Raw genomic sequence first — 17,384 nt, 5'->3', positions numbered from 1 at the left:
CTCACAAAGTGCAAGATTTCTGTCTCCTCATTATCTTGAACTCTGCTCTTGGTTTTGGAGTCATAAACCTGCTTAAATAAATGCATGTGAATCTATCAAATAGATCAGATTCATACATGTCATTTGAGCTAAACCTGCACTAATCTTAATAAATTAAGATTCCATTGGCCCATATGAAGACAGCAATATCACATATGCTGCGTCTTTAGACTGTAGATACTCACAATTTCTGACAGATGAAAGAGAACTGTATGTGAATACAAATCTAATACCATGTGAGAAGCTCAGTTTGGTTGAGTGTGCATTGAAGTGAGCATAAATTTTCCTATTGACATGAATTAAACCAGGTTTGGAGTCTAAATCATTTAGGTCTGATCTTGTCTTCCTTTATATCTCCTGTGATCATTAACATTTTAAAGACTCAATGTCCAGTGGGTATGAAATGCTCTAATCTAGCAAGTCTCAGAATACAAATACCAAGATTTCAATTTCTTTTAGGCATTTTTATTTCCAGAAAACATTTTTACTTTGAGAAGCACAACTAAGATATATCTCAATATACTGCAGGTGAGTGCCTCATATTGCTTGATGGATTCCATGGATTTCATTTATCCATGGGTTGGATTGATGGATTCCATGGGCTTATTTTTAACTCTGAATGAGGGTTACAAACATCCATGCACCTGCATTTCAGTTCTAATGTGAGATTTGAGCAGCACAGCATCCTTTCCCTAATTACAATTTTGGTTTTGTTTGTTTGTTGTTGCTTGTTTGTTTTACCTTCTTTCAGAAGTTTCCTTAGCTTCTCTTTCTTTCCTTCCATATCTTTCCAGGCTGAACTGGCATTCCTGGAACTCAGCAATTCCTGTCAATCACTAAGAGTTAAGGCCACTTCCAGAAAATTTGAACTATCAGCATGGCAGCATTAGTGCTGCAGGGACAAGTGGCATGTCAGCAGTAGTGGATGGAGCCATTTACAAATTGCATTAAAAAAGAAGAGAGGGTAAGATTACTGACCCCTGGAAACAGAGTGAAAACCCATTATGGCATTTTTGGTTATCATCCCAGACTGCACAGTAATTTTTGACACTATACAATAATAAAGCAGCTCTTTGTTTGCAGGCTCCACTTGCCCAGGGCACTGATTTGCAGTCAGTGTGCTAGTCACTGTCTTCTGCAGGGGAGGGGAAGTCAAGGTCCTGTCCACAAAGGCTTTTTGAGGGGTGCTCTGGGCTTTTTGCACATTTGGAAATGTTCAGAAATGTCCACTTGTGTGCTCTATTTAAACTTCTGTGGGAATCACCATAGGTGCCTGACACTCAGCTTAGACTCTCAAAACAGAGGAGTGGTTTCCTTGAACTTCTTTGCATAAATAAATATCCACACATACAGAAACCTGATCTGTCATTCTGACAAGACATGATTCACTTTTTCTATTTATGAGTTACTTCCATGGATCTGCTACCACTCATCCCCACAGATAATCCCTGGATATCCATGTACCCACTTGGAGAGCAGCACAAGTGTAAGGCCACACCATTGCACTTCTGCAGTTGGGAACTGGGGAGACAAAACCACCAAAGTTCACATCTCCAAAATTATTTATACACCTGTGTTCACAGATCTTAAATACATGAATGCATTTCAAAACAATACATTCATAACAAAACAGAAAATGGAACCAAACTTTGCAAACTGCCCTGTTCTCAGATGGAGCAGGTCTGTGCATGCCAAAGGGGCAGGCTCTGTGCAGGAGCTCCCAGCCCCTGTGCTGGCACACAGGCAGCACACGTGCAAGCACTCAGACCTCACCACGGCCAGGGCACTCAGGGGTTTATGGATTAAAAGCTGCAGAGATGATGATTTCCATTACAACATAAATCACACAAAGGAGAGCAGCAGTGAGAACTCTTGCTCTGCCACCTCATTTCCTATGTACCTCAGGAAGGACAATTAAAGGAGGCCTTGTGTCTGCATATTCATCAGTCCTTTTGCTGAGGCTGCCAGCATGAATAACTGTGCAAGCCACTTGTGGTGCTGGCTGACAACTGCCCTCTGAGAACCTGACCAAGAGCACTGTGACCTACAAAACCTCATTTTACAGACGGGAGATTTTGGGTTCAGCTTGGGCCTTTGGAAGTAAACTGGCTTAAACTGAAGTTCAGCTTTGGGGCTGGGCTGGCTGTGCCTGCAGCTCGGTGGGAAGACTCTCAGGGATAGGAGCTGTTCCTGTGGTGCTGTTGAAAGAGCTGTGTGAACGTTTTGGAGTGGGAAACTATTTAACAAATTCTGCATCTTTTTCTGTTGGCTGGTTGCAATTCTGTAATTTATTCACTCCTGCTTTATCTGCCAAAGTCTCTCCAATTTTTAGTCTATTAATTGAGCACCAACAGTGTACATTATGAGTATCTGCTATCCTATTGTTTCTGATTCTCCTCTGGGTGAGGAGAGTTCTTGGCAGCCAGTTTCCACTGTGAGCACTCAGGCTTCCAAGTTCCACATTAACTTTCTGATGAACATTCTCTAATAGTCACTAAAAATTTACAGTTTCTGCTGCATTACTGCCATTAAATTTACTTGCCTGAATATTCACAGGAGTCAGCCCAAACAATATAAATACAATATGTTGCTGAATATGAGGTTAAAAGGTGTATTAATCTGCTAATTTTTTGTTATGATGGATAACTCTTCAGTCTATCCTACTGCTGATGTTGAGGTACTGATAATATTTTAGTTGGGCAGGCACTGTTTTCAAGGATTTGCAGTCACTATCCTTAATGCTCCAATTGGCATGAACACCATACTTTTATTACAGTTCATTTATTGACCTGGATTTGAAGAACCTATTGGTTAACATATTAAAACTGACAATAACAACACTGACATATTTCTTCTTAAACCTGAAATTTATCATACTGCTAAAATTAAATTTTTTCCATCATCTAGGATCCAAAAATTAGTTTGCAGAGCATAATTTGGTTGGGTATGCCATGATTTGCTTCACCCATGTGCATTTTCTGGAGCTATTACTAAGCATTCCATTTGGCTGACATTTTAATCTACCTGGCACAGAAACAGACTCCTCTCTGATTTTATTTCAGAATTGCTGAAAACTGTACATTTAGATGAACTCAGTATTTATTAGAGGAGCAAACTGTGTTATGATGCCGGCCTGAGAGTTTGCTTTTAAATTTATCTGCCTTTTAAATTCCAAAAGATGAGCTGGTAGAGAACAGCCACAGTGAGCATTCCATAGGCAGAGGCAGCTGCTGGCTGTGGTGAGGAGCTGAGGATGTCAGCAGCACGGGATGAACCAGAACAGATCCTGCAGGAAGGGCAGGGCTGTGGCCCTGCTTTGTTCCATTGATCAGAAATCAGACCCAACAGACCCACCAGGCATCCTCCAGCTTCTGTTGGTAGGGCTGCTAAATAGTGAGCTCTCACGTGGGGATCATAGGTGGGACTTTTCCAAACTCTTATCGGAATGATTATGCAGTAGAAATGAGCCCTTGGGGTACCCAGTTCCCAGCCAGTTTTCTCGGCTTTGAAAGGGGAAAAAGCCCAAACCAGTGTTTTGTACTCACTGTGACTTTCTGAATATTATTATTCCTCTAGGGTTGTTCTGGTTTTACATGATTTCACATTTCCCTAAATTTTCTTTGCTGCCTTTAAATATTACTGTAAATCCCTTCACCCATTTGTAGCTTGGCAAATCAGCTTTTTGTTTAACCCTTTGTGACAAACCTATTTTAAAGATGCTCTCCTTCCTTCCTCTTGCTTTCTAAATTATCAAACGAGACCCTGGGGATCACTAGGGATACAAGGGAATATTTCACACGAGGAGCCTAATGCCCTGATCACATTCAGGGTTGAGTAATTGCATTTCATGCATAGTGCATGAACACGTGGCAGAATCTCCTCTTTGCACTGTCAGCTAGACACAGCACCATGGATCAAACTGTTATTTTTCAGATTGCTGGGAATGCTTTGTGGAGAGAAATATATATCTGCCAGCAAAGCATTTTCCAAATGAAGACAGAGCATAAAACCAGCCCGCAAGAAACACAGCCTGGTAATGGTGACATTTTGCAGTTTAACTTCATTTGCCAGTGCAGTGATACAAGGTGAGGAGCGAGGCTTTCACAAGCATGCAGGCAAAGCTGACAGCATCAGCACCCTGCTTATGCTGGAAAAACCCAGGGCAGGCCCCAGCAGTGCCAGGAGGAATTCCTGCTGGCAAACAGAGCAGCTCCCCCTTTCCAGATCATGCCAGGATGAGTGGAGCAGAGAGCACCCAGAGCAGCAGCAGCACCTGCCTTCATCCTGTCCTGCTCCTCTCCTCGCTCTGAGTATTCCTCAAGAAAACACCCTGAATCTTCTCCTCAAGAAAACAACACCCAGTTCTATCAGGAGCAGCGCATGTGAGCCACTATCCAGTTTTTTTTTTCCTTTTTCCCCAGAAAAGAGCAGATAATACCATCACTGATACAGCTGGAAAAAAATGAGTAAAAAGGTGTGTGTTTTTTTTAAAACAAAATCTGCTGCTAAAAGGGAAAGGGAATAAGGGACCTTGCTACAATGAATGTTTTACTTTATACATCAAATGCTTTAAACCACTTAGCCTTTTTTCCTGCAACTTTAAAGGAAGGTTAGAAGTATTTCTAGAGGTGATTACTTGCCATAGAAGTAAGTGGGTCAAAGACTCTATACTTGAAAAACCAGGCTCTTTTCTCATTATTTAACTCCTAGCACTGGCAAAACAGAAATTTCTAAACTCACTTCTTTTGTAGATATTAATGTAATAATCCTCATAAAACAAAATTTTCCCCCCACATTTTAAAGAATTAAGGGTATTTAGGTACCTAGGAGGAACACAGCATGATATTCACATGCTTACAATATGAAATGTTAAATTTTTGCAATACTTAGTAAGAGAGATAGAAAAGCAATGCCAATTTAAACCAGTGAGAAATGCCATGGGATGCCCACGTTAGGAAAACAAGAATTTGTGTAAATCTATCTCTCAAAGGATAACAGGTCTATTTTCAGTCTGGAGACTGCAAACGTTGGCTGTCAGAAGGGTAAATTCACTTCAGGAACTAAAAAGTCTGTAGCAGTTCACATGGAATCAAAAGTCAGTTGATGGCTGAATTGAGACAGGGTTTCTCTGTTTCTTGTCTTGTGATCCCACACTGATGCATTTGAACTTCTTTTTCATTTATGAGAATGTTTTGAGATGTCTGATTACAGGAAGTGTATAAAACCCCTATATTAGAGCATTAATGCACCCCAGTATAGAATTTGTTTTTCCCCAAAAAACTTCTCAGAGCTGTAGAGCTGTCCTTGCTTACCCAATCTTCCCTCATGTGGGTATTTTCTGTTGTATTCTCTTTCAATTTCCTAGCAATTTCTAATGTCCTACTTAGTGTTTTGGCAGCAAATCAGCACTAACCTGATGTCTTAAGAGAACAATTTACAATGACTTTAAGATGTCTTTTGTCAGTGGCAATACTTAATTTGGAGCCCATAATGACATAAGAGAAGTTAGAATTACTTTCCTTTCTATAAACAATACTTTGAATTCATTGCCCAATAACTCAATATTATGTGATCCTTCTGTAACTTTTCCATGTCTGCTATAGATTAAATTGTCCTACATAAATTTACACCAAGCAAACTTTCTCTGAGAAACTCTCTTTAAATACACAGCACAAAGTTTAGCACAGAGCCCTGTGAGACCTCTTTAATAACCTCCTTACAGCATGAAAATTTATCATTTGTGTCCATCCTTTGTTTCTCTCTTTTAACCAGTTGCTAGTTCACAGAATGATCTCACCCTTCTTAGAATCACCTCTTTTGACAAAACCTTTGGAAAGTCAGGATTGTTCTGTTTCTCAGACTCAGTTTACCCATGGAGCATCTTTCTGCTGGCACCTGTGGATCTGCTCAGTCACCTGTGAGGGGGCATGGCAGGTGCCAAGTGCTGTCATGCACCCCAGATTCCCTCTGCATAATAATTAGAGGGGAAAAGCGCTGAGCTGTGACAAACACACACAATGTGGCCAAAATCCTTTCATCGGGTGCCTGGCTCCAGCTCAGGTAGTGTTAATTTCTTCTCAGTAGCTGTTGCAGTGCTGTATTTTGGATTTGGAATGGGAATAGTGTTGATAACAGAGTGATGTTTTGGGGTTTGACTAAGTCATGTTTATCCTAAGTCAGGGACTTTGTTTTCTTTGTCTCATGCTCTGCCCGTGAAGTTTCCCAAAAAAACCTCAAAACTGAGAGGAAGCACAGCTGGGACAGGTGACCCAAACTGGCCAAAGGGTCATTCCATACCACAGAGCCCCGTATAAAAACTGGGGGGAGCTGCTGGAAAGTCTGACCAGGGTTTTGGAAGGGGGGTCTGTCCTTGGTCACCTGGTGGTGAGAAATTGCATTATGCATCACCTGTTCTGCTGTTCTCTTTGGGGTTGGTTTGGGGGTTTTTTTGGGTTTTGGTGGGTTTTTTTTCCTTTTTATCATAATCATAATTATTATTTACTTTTATTGTTGTATTTTACTTTATTTTCAACTGTTAAACAGTACTTACAAGACATATAAGTTTTACTTTGACTGTCCTGCCCATTGCTCTGGGGCCAGGGGGAAGAGAAAGGGGGTTGAGTGAGCAGCTTTGTGGTGTTCCATTGTTTCATCTCCAGGTGGGCTAAAAACCACCTCAGTCCACATCAGATGAGCCACCCTGTGCTCACAGAGCAGCCTAATCCAGGAAGGGGAGAAGACAGACAGGGTTTTTGTTGTCTTCCCAGAGGAGGCCTCACATCATGTGCTGATGCAGATGTGTTCGAAAGCATCAGAGTCTATTGCAGTTTTTAACTGGAGATTGGTACAACAGTGCTGGGTGTCTCCTGTGGCTGTCTGAGTCCCAGGGCCCTGCTGACAGGGCTGCCAAGTGTGATGCTGCTGCAGCAGGCCCTGGTTACCCACGTTTTGTTTGTAGGTTTGGGATGCTGCTGTCCCCAGGACGTAGAGCAGTGCTTCCCTGGCAAAGGGTAGAGGCCAGTGCTTGATCCAGAGACACTGTGTGTCCCTGAGCTGTGCTTCTCAGATACTCTCTGCTCTCCTAGCACCTGTCTGAGCAGCTTTAGCCAGGCCTGTCATCTGGGCAGAGAACAGAGACCTTGTTACATCCTGTCAAAGCAGAGACAGGACAGTTCATCTTTGTCAGGAGCAGCTGGCTCCCAGTCAATACCCAGGCAGCTTTTCCCCAAACACTGGACACAAGTGTGGGGGGAGGCAGGGGGATGGCAGGACCACAGACAGGGACAGACTTGGAGGGGAAACACTGGGGACACAAGAGGGTCCCTGAGAGAAGCAGGGGGTGGACAGGGCACTGCTAGAAGGAGCTGGAAAAGGAGGTTGCAACACAAGGCAAATACACACATGAAAAGTGTTTGTAATAGAGACATGCAAGGGATTTACGATGCAAAAAAAAAAAAGTGTAAATGTGTAGTCTGAAACCAGACTTCATTTTCTGGTGTTCACAAGAAAAAATAATTTCTAATAAGCTCTCCTTGTTAACAGTCTTCTCAGATACCAGACATTTTCAAAGAACTAATGGTCTCTTCATCTGCAGCAGATGATTCTTTTTTATGCAGCTGATTGTTAATTCCTACAACTCTTGTAATTCCAGATTCTGAATTAATCTCCATTCACTTTCAGGACATAACTATCCTATTACTCCTTGAAGTTACTCATTAAATTCACCCTATCTTATTCAAGAAGCGCACTGAAATCCTGATGGACACTTTTGGTACTCCTTAGTTGAAGTACTTTAATATGCTTGATTTTACTTGGCTCCCTCATTTCTGTGTGAGCTGTTTTGCAGTGATCTAGAATCCAGCACATTCTTCTCCTTGAACTCTCCACTTCTGTAACTGCTCTGATGCTGTGTCTGCTGTCAGACTATGCATAAAAGCTCATGTAACCTCAGTGCACACACACCAGTCATGCCACTGATGATATTTCCCACCCCACTTAGCTCATGGTCATCATCCAAGCCACTGGTTAAATCTGGCTGCCTTCAAAGGCTGGAAACCACAGCAAGATCTGACCAAAGTGAAAGCATTCAATGATTACTTTTCTTTTCCTCATTGATTACCAGTACTGAGCCTTGAAAAAGCATTTGCATCACTCCATAGATGGCTGATTTTCAGCAGAAAATATAACTGTAATAACCATAAAAGAATGTGCTCCATACTGACACTCTTTATAGCATTCATTGTGTATATAATTACAAATAATGGTATATATTAAAAAATAATAAGAGAATATATACACTGTTTCTCTAAAAGTAAAAATTCCTCATCTTCCCAGACTTTCTGCAATACTTTATGACAGAGAATGGCAGATTCAGGATTTACAAGACCACAGGAGAAAGCTAACTGCAGATTAATGTAATCAATACTGAAAATATGATCTTGAGTTATTTTAAGGAAAAACCAAATGCATGACTGTTGGAGTTGAGGGATCAGGCAGGTAGCTGCACCCATATATTACTGCTGACTTTCAGCTCAGTTAGGACTCCAGCCAGACTCAGAAACACACCTGCTTTAATTTTAGGAGCAGTCTCTGTTACTAAGCCATGCACTGAATTTTCCTCTATAATCAGGGAGAGCTGATTTTTCCTGCCACCATGTTCCTGTCCCTGGAAGGCAGAGCAGGGCCAAACCAGGACTCTGCCTCCTCTACACTCCTCACCACCATTTCCACCTGAGCCCAGACCCATGGAAGCCCTCCACAGCTCCAGAGCTGAGACAGGAGGGATGGAGAGCTGCTGCTCTCCCACTTGTCTCACCAGGGTGTGCTGTGAGAGCTTCACATGGGGCTGCAAAACACAGAGTTATGGATGAAGAATCCATTTCAAATCACACTCCCTGTTTTTGGAATCTAAACATGACATACTCTCCACAGAAGGCAATTTAACAGCCTTGCATTTGTACAGGTGGCTTATAAAACAAATATGTCTCTCCTCCAGCAAGTGGCTGTTAAAGAGCGGGTAACACACAAACACATGATCAAGCCTACTGCCTGAAAATGTGGGGCAATTAAGATATTTTATTGCATGCCCTTCTTAGCTCAATTCCAGTATAGTTACGAAGTTATAATCTGAATTTCCCTAAAGCGTGAAACAAAATTAGTGTTCTGCTCACCTGAATAAAAGTGTGTTCTTCACTGATTCCTTTCAAAGGTCTGAAAAATGAACTAACTAAACCCAAAGTTTTCGTAAAGTAACAATAGCCAGCTTGAATATTTCAATTTTCACTGAATGGCTAATGCAGCAGAGGGCAATCTTCAGATAAGTAAATGTAAAAATATTATCACGAGAACACAGCACATAGGAATAGACAGAAGAAAAAGGCTGTGTGACTGTTTATTCTGTTCTCTCTAGTTATTTCTTGACTTTCAGCTAACTGAAGGTACCTGCAGGAAAGGCTGGAGGGGTAAGGGCAAGAATGAGTCAAGGTGGTTTGGTTAGAAACATTCATTGTTTTCAGTTGCTATGTGGGAGAGGAGAAAATTATTTTCTGTTTTAGTTTTAAAACCTAAAGCCAAAACAGTTTCATGTACTTAATTACAAAACTAATTACACCAGAAAGATTATTTTTTTTTGTTGAAGTACTTTACAATATAAATAGAATTTTGGCAAATTTTTGAATAATTGTATGATATTTCTACTTTTCTTCCATTTCTCTCCAATGTTCTATACAGATATCACAGGAAAAAGTTCCTGTATTTTGACAAAGACTTAAAAATATGGATGGAAAGGTGATGGCAAAATCTATGCAGTGATAGATGACTAAACATACCAGTGGCTCTCAGAACTCTGTCTAAGTTGGTTCCATTCTTGCAAACACTCCAGAATTCTGTATTCAGTTGTGGGTTTTGAGATCATGTTCCCTTAAAGCATCTTGGACCTTACAAGGCTACAGAGCATTCCCATCCTGAAATCCAAATACAGACTGACCCAGTAGTACATGACTCATCTAGCACAACAGCTTCATAACTTGAATAATTCTTGATTTTTTAAATTAACAATCCACAGGAGTTTACTCCTGATACAAAGCAAGTCTATGAAAGTTCACCATCCCACACACTCCATGTGAAAACAAAATAATTCCACAAAACCACAGCCTGTTGAGGTTGACCATCAGTCTTTGCTGAGGGAAGCTTGAGAAAAACGCCTAGGGTACACTTGCAAGTCAAATAAGGGTGAAATTATACAATTCTTTAAACAATTATAATAAAACCTGCAAAAGTAATTTCAAACAAAGAGGAATTAGACAGCAGAGGTAATCAGGTATATTCCAATACAGAGTTCCACCAGCATAGTCAATGCCATACTGAAAACACCAGAAAAAAAAAAGAAACTCCCTAAGTAGATAAAAATCACAAAAAATGTCTTTAAACATAATGGCCTTGAGAACATGCTAAAATATTCTGGTTCCTTGGTTGGAAAGGTGATGTGCAGATAACACTGAAAAATTTGTGAATTTAAAGCTCCCTGTGCTTTCAGGGTTGCAATAGCATAGCCCCAGGAACACAGCTGTTGCTCAGAGCTCAGGCAGAAGATGTCTTCTTTTTAGCTTTATAAATCAATCTAGTTGAGGCTTTCCTGCTTTGACACAATGTTCTAACCTCAGAGAGGGAATTTTGTATTTGGGTGAGAGATGGAGGGTAACAGGTTTGCTGAACATTCTGCATAGCAAAAGAGGAGACCTGGCTGCTTTCGGAGGGTGCTCCCTGAAGCTGAACAGGTTTCTGTTAAAATAAATGGCAAAGGGAGCTGACAGAACAGGCAGAAACCTTGAGCTGTGAGAGCAGAGCAGAGCACAAGGCTTTGTTCTGCAATTGCTTTAGCAACCCACTGCAGATCATGCTGAACTTCCATTTTCATTTGCAACGGCTGCAAAGCAGCTGATGCACCACAAGGCTGCTCTGTAGCAGCCCAAACCCTTGCAAAGTTCCCTGCAATACATTTTTAAAATATACATTTGTGCCCCATGGCCTTCCTAATGCATGATCCTATACTGCATGAAAAATTGGCATGTGAAGATAGGGACTTGATAAACATCCACAATTTGTCCAAGGTAGGTATTCAGCTATAGAAGATTTTACTGTAGCTATAATTATGCTTTATCACAGTCAATATATACACCAAGCACCATGGAAGAGAAAACTCCATCTTTCCCAACAAATCCAGCATAGCACAGCTGTGTAATGTGAAATATGTAAAGTTATCCTGGAGCAGTGAGAGATATACTTTTACCTATCCAGAACCAATGTTATAACCTGACTGGCCTTTATCATGTTTACTTGCATATTTAAACTCCAAAAAATCCTCTTTCCATTTAAATTCCAAGGAGGAAGTATTGGAAGGAAGAAAGCAGGAAACAACAAAGTGACATCAGACTTAGATCTAGAAAACTGGGCAGCAGGTCCATAACTGGTGTTCAGAGCAAGAATAAATGAATGGACAGGCTATGGTTTGTACTTTCATGGTAAGGAATGGATTTGGGGTTTCAGAGGGTAAAACTGAGGTCAGGGAAGACTTGGAATTAACGAAAACATTGCCCTTTCTTATGAGCAGGAAAGGGATTGGGGAAAATGTGCATTTCACCCTCAGAGCAGAATTATACAAGCTCAAGGGAGCGCTTTAAGACCCAAGTGCTGTGGATATTAGCAAAGTCAGATATACAGAAAACACTGTGGAGGATTTAAAAGTATGAAAGGCATAAGGATTATATAGACTTGAACTGTGAATGAGGTTGAAGTGCATTCAGGAAAGCAAAAAAGACTAGTGAACCAGAAATGCCTTGCTCACTTATGATAAAATATCTAGTTAATACCAAAGAAAAGCTTCAAATAGACTTGTCTAGTTCTTTAGAAAGTCACTATAAAATAATGCTGGTATTCTTTGTATAAGTACTTTCACAAATAAAGACTCTCTTTTAGAAAGAAGATTGAACTTGGTAAGTAAGCAGCTTAAGCAGTAAGGAGAAGCACATTAAAATTATTTCTTAACTTGCAGAAATGTTGAATAATGGTCCATGGCCATGTTCTGTAATGACTACAGACTGTGAACTGTTCCCACAGTAATGTAGCTTCCACATTTTACATAGGAGACACACACCAAAAGGTTAATTTGATCCACCATGGCAATACAAACCAGGTAATTAGCACAAGTGCACCAGCTCCTTACACTCTAAGCCCTTCAGGTTTGCTCTTTTCTTGAGAAGTGGGGAATTCACCAGCTAACCATTCTCTACTTTCACAATTTTAGTGTAAAGGATAACTCAGATTTAGTGGGTTAAATTACTTTGACTAACCAAAATAAATAATGAAAAGCATGAAATACTTTCATCTTAATTAGCTCATATTTCATTTGAACAGAGTCAGACTTGCTGTTTTTCAGAGGAGGATATCAGTAGACACTGTAAACTCTAGAATTGCCTTGTTTTGTTTATGGGGGATCTTACCAGAATTATAAGACTCAAGTGAACTATGATAAGAAATAAAAACACATTCTTGCATAAGAAGCATTATAGACACTAAGACAAAGCTCAGCACTTCTCCATCTGTTCCCAATTCAAAATGTGATCCTCATCAATTTTGAATGTGAGACTAATTTTGTTAAATCAGGCATTCTTATACTCTTGAGGGTTTTGTTTTCTCTTTTCAGCTGCAGAACCAAGGAACGTAACCTGCAGGACTCCTGCTCTCAGAAGGGTCCCTAAAGCAGAGCCAGGAATGTTCCTTATTCCCTCCGAGCTCTGGGCACTGGAGCTGCACGGGGAGAAGTGCAGGGGGTGAGGCAATCACTAAACTCCTACAAATGCCATATCCTTGCTCCCCAAATCTGTTCCAGATCAGCCTCCTATTGCCACCACCTCATTGTCTGTGCCTCCTCATTTGCAAACCTCATTAGCGACTCATTAGGAGAGCTACAGATGTGACACACAGACTTGCTCTGGGAGAGGGAATTAGGGAATCTAAGAAACCTAAATGATTGTTCAGAGAACGTCCTGATCGTTATGTGAAAAATAATAAATCACTACTTTTGGCAAACACAGAGTGAGGAAAAAGATAGACCTTTTTAGGGTCTAAAAGGTTAAAACAAAAGGAATTGCTGTCTGGGTCAATTCCCAATTTATACTTGGAGTTGCAGTAATAACAGAAAGAAGTTATAGCCTTTAGTGCCTTTAGGAAGGACTGAGTTTATTTAAAGGCAGTCAGTGTCTTTTTACAATAATGAACAGGACCTTTTTTTCTACCCTACTGTTAGCACCAACAGCTCCTAAATAATTCTGACAGTTTCCTCCTCCTTCTCTGTTAAAAAAAAAAAAAAGGCAGCCCTGTTATTTATTATGTTAGAACAAATACCAGAAATACCAGTTATCTCATCTTATTTCACACCTTGTTCCATCTAAAATCGAGTATTTGGAACAGAGTCAGTCCTTCTCAGGAAAACTCATAGCAAAATTCTGTCTTGACTCTATGGCAGCAGCTGCAGCACATCTTTATTCAGAGCTCTTATTTGGGAGAAAAATGCCTTTTGAGGACCAAATACCTGGAAACAGACAGTTAAACAGTGTTGTGACCTACACTTATTGAAAGAAACACAAGTCCCTCTTTAGTACTTCTGCCTGATGATGTGTGAGGGCATACCTGTGTCAAGATTGTGATGGGGAAAAGGTAGAAATTAGGCTAAATGTAAATGACTGTCATAGCTCTGATATAACTTTGAGTAGTGATGCTTGAGCACTGAGAAAAAATTGAATTCTTAGTGGAAATATGTCAAAAATTGAGGACTCAGATATACTATTATACATTACACCATTTCACCCCACCAACACCAGTTTTATAGGCTATAAAACTCACTTCAATAGCATACATCAAAGCACATTTGGGGAGAAAGGGACTATTTTAAAGCTGAATTTTACACAAAAAATACAAATACAAGCAGGTTTCCCTTTGGATACATCAAAACAAGCAATCACCAAAGTTATTACAGATGCCGTGTTCTCACTTCTGCTCTTTTCTACTAATCTTTCCTTTCCAAAGTCATTTAAGCAAGATTAATTTAACCAAAGTTTTGTCTTTAAAACATTTATCCTGATAAAGTAGAGGAGTGCAAAATAAATATTGAAAGGGAAGGAACTTCTGAGAGTGTTCATGGAGTTCCTGTTGCCATGGGAACTCTGTAGCTGCTCTTCCCAGGCCCTGGCCCTGCTCCTGGACAGGCAGCAGCTGCTCCCAGCTCTGGGGTCAGGAAAAGGGAAATTTAGCAAAGCTTTCAGAAATATTCATGGACATGAATTCTAAAGGTTGTTGGTTGAAACTCGCCTGTGAGAGTCAAACTCTCAGTCAGAGAAGTGTGAACATGAAAAACTTCTCTCCTCCCAAGGCAACCCCATTCCTGTTTCCTTCAGTGCACTGCATCTCTGTATCCTTCACCTCTCGGAGATTGTATCCTAATTAACGTGAAAGACTTTTTATGCACTAAGGTGGATTTGTGTAAGATTAATGGGCTTTTTGTCAAGAGCTCCAGGGAAGTAAGGGATAAACCAGGCAAATGAATACAGGTAACAGTCTGAACCACCAAAAAAGACCATATTGTCCCTTCCTTTTTGCCAGTGCATTCTAGAGTAGACCCTTCAGAGATACTTGGGAATATCTCTTGTATTTGTACAAGGCCAGTGTGTCCTTGAGGGTGGTGGCTTGACCCTGGCTGGAGCAGGGACTTCGCCACAGGCTGCACATCCTCCCCCTCCTTCTGCTCTGATCTTTCTCTCTCCAGCTGCAGTTGCCAGGGCTTTTTGTGCCCCTTCTTAAATGTCTTATCCCAGTGGCATTACCCCTGCTCGGCTCAGCCTTGGCCAGTAGCATGTCCATCCTGGAGCTGCTGGCACTGGCTCTGAATTTGCTGGGACAGGGGAAGCTTTGGGCAACTTCTCACTGAAGGCACCCCTGTAGCCTCTCCTCTACCAAAACCTCGTCATGAAAGCCAAATAAATCAGGGAATAAAGAACTCTTCAATATTTCAAAGGTTGGTCACATCATGCAGACTGCTCATCATGATGTTTATTCTGGGGCTGCTTGCTCTGTTTAAATTTCACACCAAAGATCTGACAGGACTTAGCACATGAAAACTAGAGTCACAACATTATGTTTAGACTTCTGTTATCCAGATGACTTTCTAGACCAAAGGAGCATTCATCTGCCACTGAAAAGAACATTTTTGGAGACTCAATTCTTTTTTTTTTAATCCCTAGGAAATACTCAGAAACCTAATGGCTGCTCTGTATGGTCACCAAATGGACTTCATGCATGGCCAGTTCATAAACTTGAGCATTCCTGGAGTAACCAATATCACCAATATTACAATAATTGCTAAGCACATGGGCAAAAAACACTACTGCATGTGTAATAATTAGACACAACTACAACAGAAAAAGTCTTTTCAGTTTCCTTTTAGTATCATCTTGTCCAAAGATTCTATGTCATAACATTATGGAATCCCAGGATGGCTTGGGTTGGAAGGGACACTAAGATCACCTCATTCCACCCCCCTGCCATGGGCAGGGACACCTTCCACTAGCCCAGGTTATTCAGAGCTCTGTCCAGCCTGGCCTTGGACACTGCCATGGGTGTGGGTAGGTTTCCAGCACAAGAAAATGCCATGTATATCACCACAGTAGATAACTCTGTAGATATAAGCCCGTTTCTGATGCATCCAGACTAGTCACACTTCCTGTACATATCCTGGCACTTAAGTCACCATCTCCACTTGTGTTCTGCATGGAAACATTGGAATGTCTCCTGTGATTGCAGTTTGGGCCATCACCTGCTGCCAGGCTGGGGCTGTGTCCATTTCTGAGCAGCAGATGCAAAGCAGGAACATCAGGACAGCTTCTTCTAGAATTTCTTACACTGAGCAATCAGCTAACACATGCCATCAAGTAATCAGTCTGCTCTCAGAAGATTAGCATCCAGACCCAAACCAAAAATAGGCTGATGGGAACTGAAGCAGGCCTGGTAATTCACAAGCTCATCCCTGGCTGAATACAGAAGTAGATGTAATAAATCAATGTTCTAAAGTCCCATGAACTCTAACACTCAGTTGAGTAAAGGAGGGGGGTTAAAAAGAAATCCTGAACAGTTGGAGAGAACATAATCTTTCCATCTCTGTAACTCAATCTCTGACTTGAGTAGGAAAGAACAGCATTTTTGTGTAGGCAAGCTATATCCTAATTACCCTACTCAGGGTTCCTTATAATGCCTTCCAAGCACCTCAATTCAGCCTCATCTAATAAAAGAATTCCAGTCTAGCTCAATATGGCAATTTTCATTTACCTACAGTAATACTGAACAATTTTGTGAAGGCAGATTTAATTTCGTATTGGTTGTGTGGACTTCCCAGAATAAAACTTTGTGAATATTAAAATGCAAAGTTCCTAAGCTCTCTTTGGAAAGAGCTATAGGATTTATAATGTATCTTTCTCTTCAGTTTGTTTAAAATCTGTGGTTACCCATAACGAAAACACACATTTTTATTAACATACATACTTTTCTTTCTGTTTATTTCCTTAAATTTAATAAAGCCTTCTAGCTATCAGGGTAATTCAGTCCCAAATCTCCACTTCCCAGCTTGGTTTTCATTATTTCACATTATTCTTTTACCCTTATTATAGAAGCTGGCTTTATTCCCATCTCATAAAGTGACCTGAATTCTCCAAGAGATATTTTCTAACATTGATTTTTCTTCGTCCATAATGTTAATGGCATGACTGCTCCTATCTTTACTTCCTCTACTTTCTTAACTTTTATTATTTTTATAATCCCACACTATTACACTATTTTTTCTTCTCATTCCATATGCATTTCATTTTCCTCTCACCACCCCTTACACATTTTGAAGATATGTTTGTGGGAATTTGGGTGTTTATCTGTTTTTAAAATAACCTCAAACAATAACACCAAACAGCAAAAAATTTTACAGTAAGTTCTTATTTTTTAATCTCTGAGTTCCTATGTGACACCTGTTATTCATTTGACAAAAAAAAAAAAAATCCCCTCTGAATATACTCCAAAAACTTGTTATCTGAACAGCTTTTTCATCTCAAGCACTATCAGCACTATGTAAACATGTTTTTGGGGATGTCATAGCCACTTTCTGGTTAATGGCATTTATGACATTTACTATATTTTTTATGATAAGCTTTGGAAGTAAATATGAAATATTTGGATGAAATATTTTCTCCCCAGGATATAGTTGGCCTCTTTCATAAAAGTGTCTGCACATGGAAAACCAAATACTTACCTTT

The 17,384-nt window shown here is 40.4% G+C and overlaps 1 long non-coding RNA gene across 5 annotated transcripts in view; it reads right to left on the bottom strand.

Annotated features, from left to right (window-relative positions):
- The window catches only part of LOC135281571 (uncharacterized), a 311,787-nt gene that overhangs the window by 133,866 nt on the left and 160,537 nt on the right, over positions 1 to 17,384 (bottom strand). The gene's annotated exons all lie outside the window — the stretch shown is intronic.

The sequence above is a fragment of the Passer domesticus genome, chromosome 15, assembly GCF_036417665.1.
Source record: "Passer domesticus isolate bPasDom1 chromosome 15, bPasDom1.hap1, whole genome shotgun sequence".
NCBI classification, from domain to species: Eukaryota; Metazoa; Chordata; class Aves; order Passeriformes; family Passeridae; genus Passer; species Passer domesticus.
The sequence above is the reverse complement of the archived record's forward strand: the minus strand, read 5'-3'. Positions and strand labels throughout refer to the sequence as shown.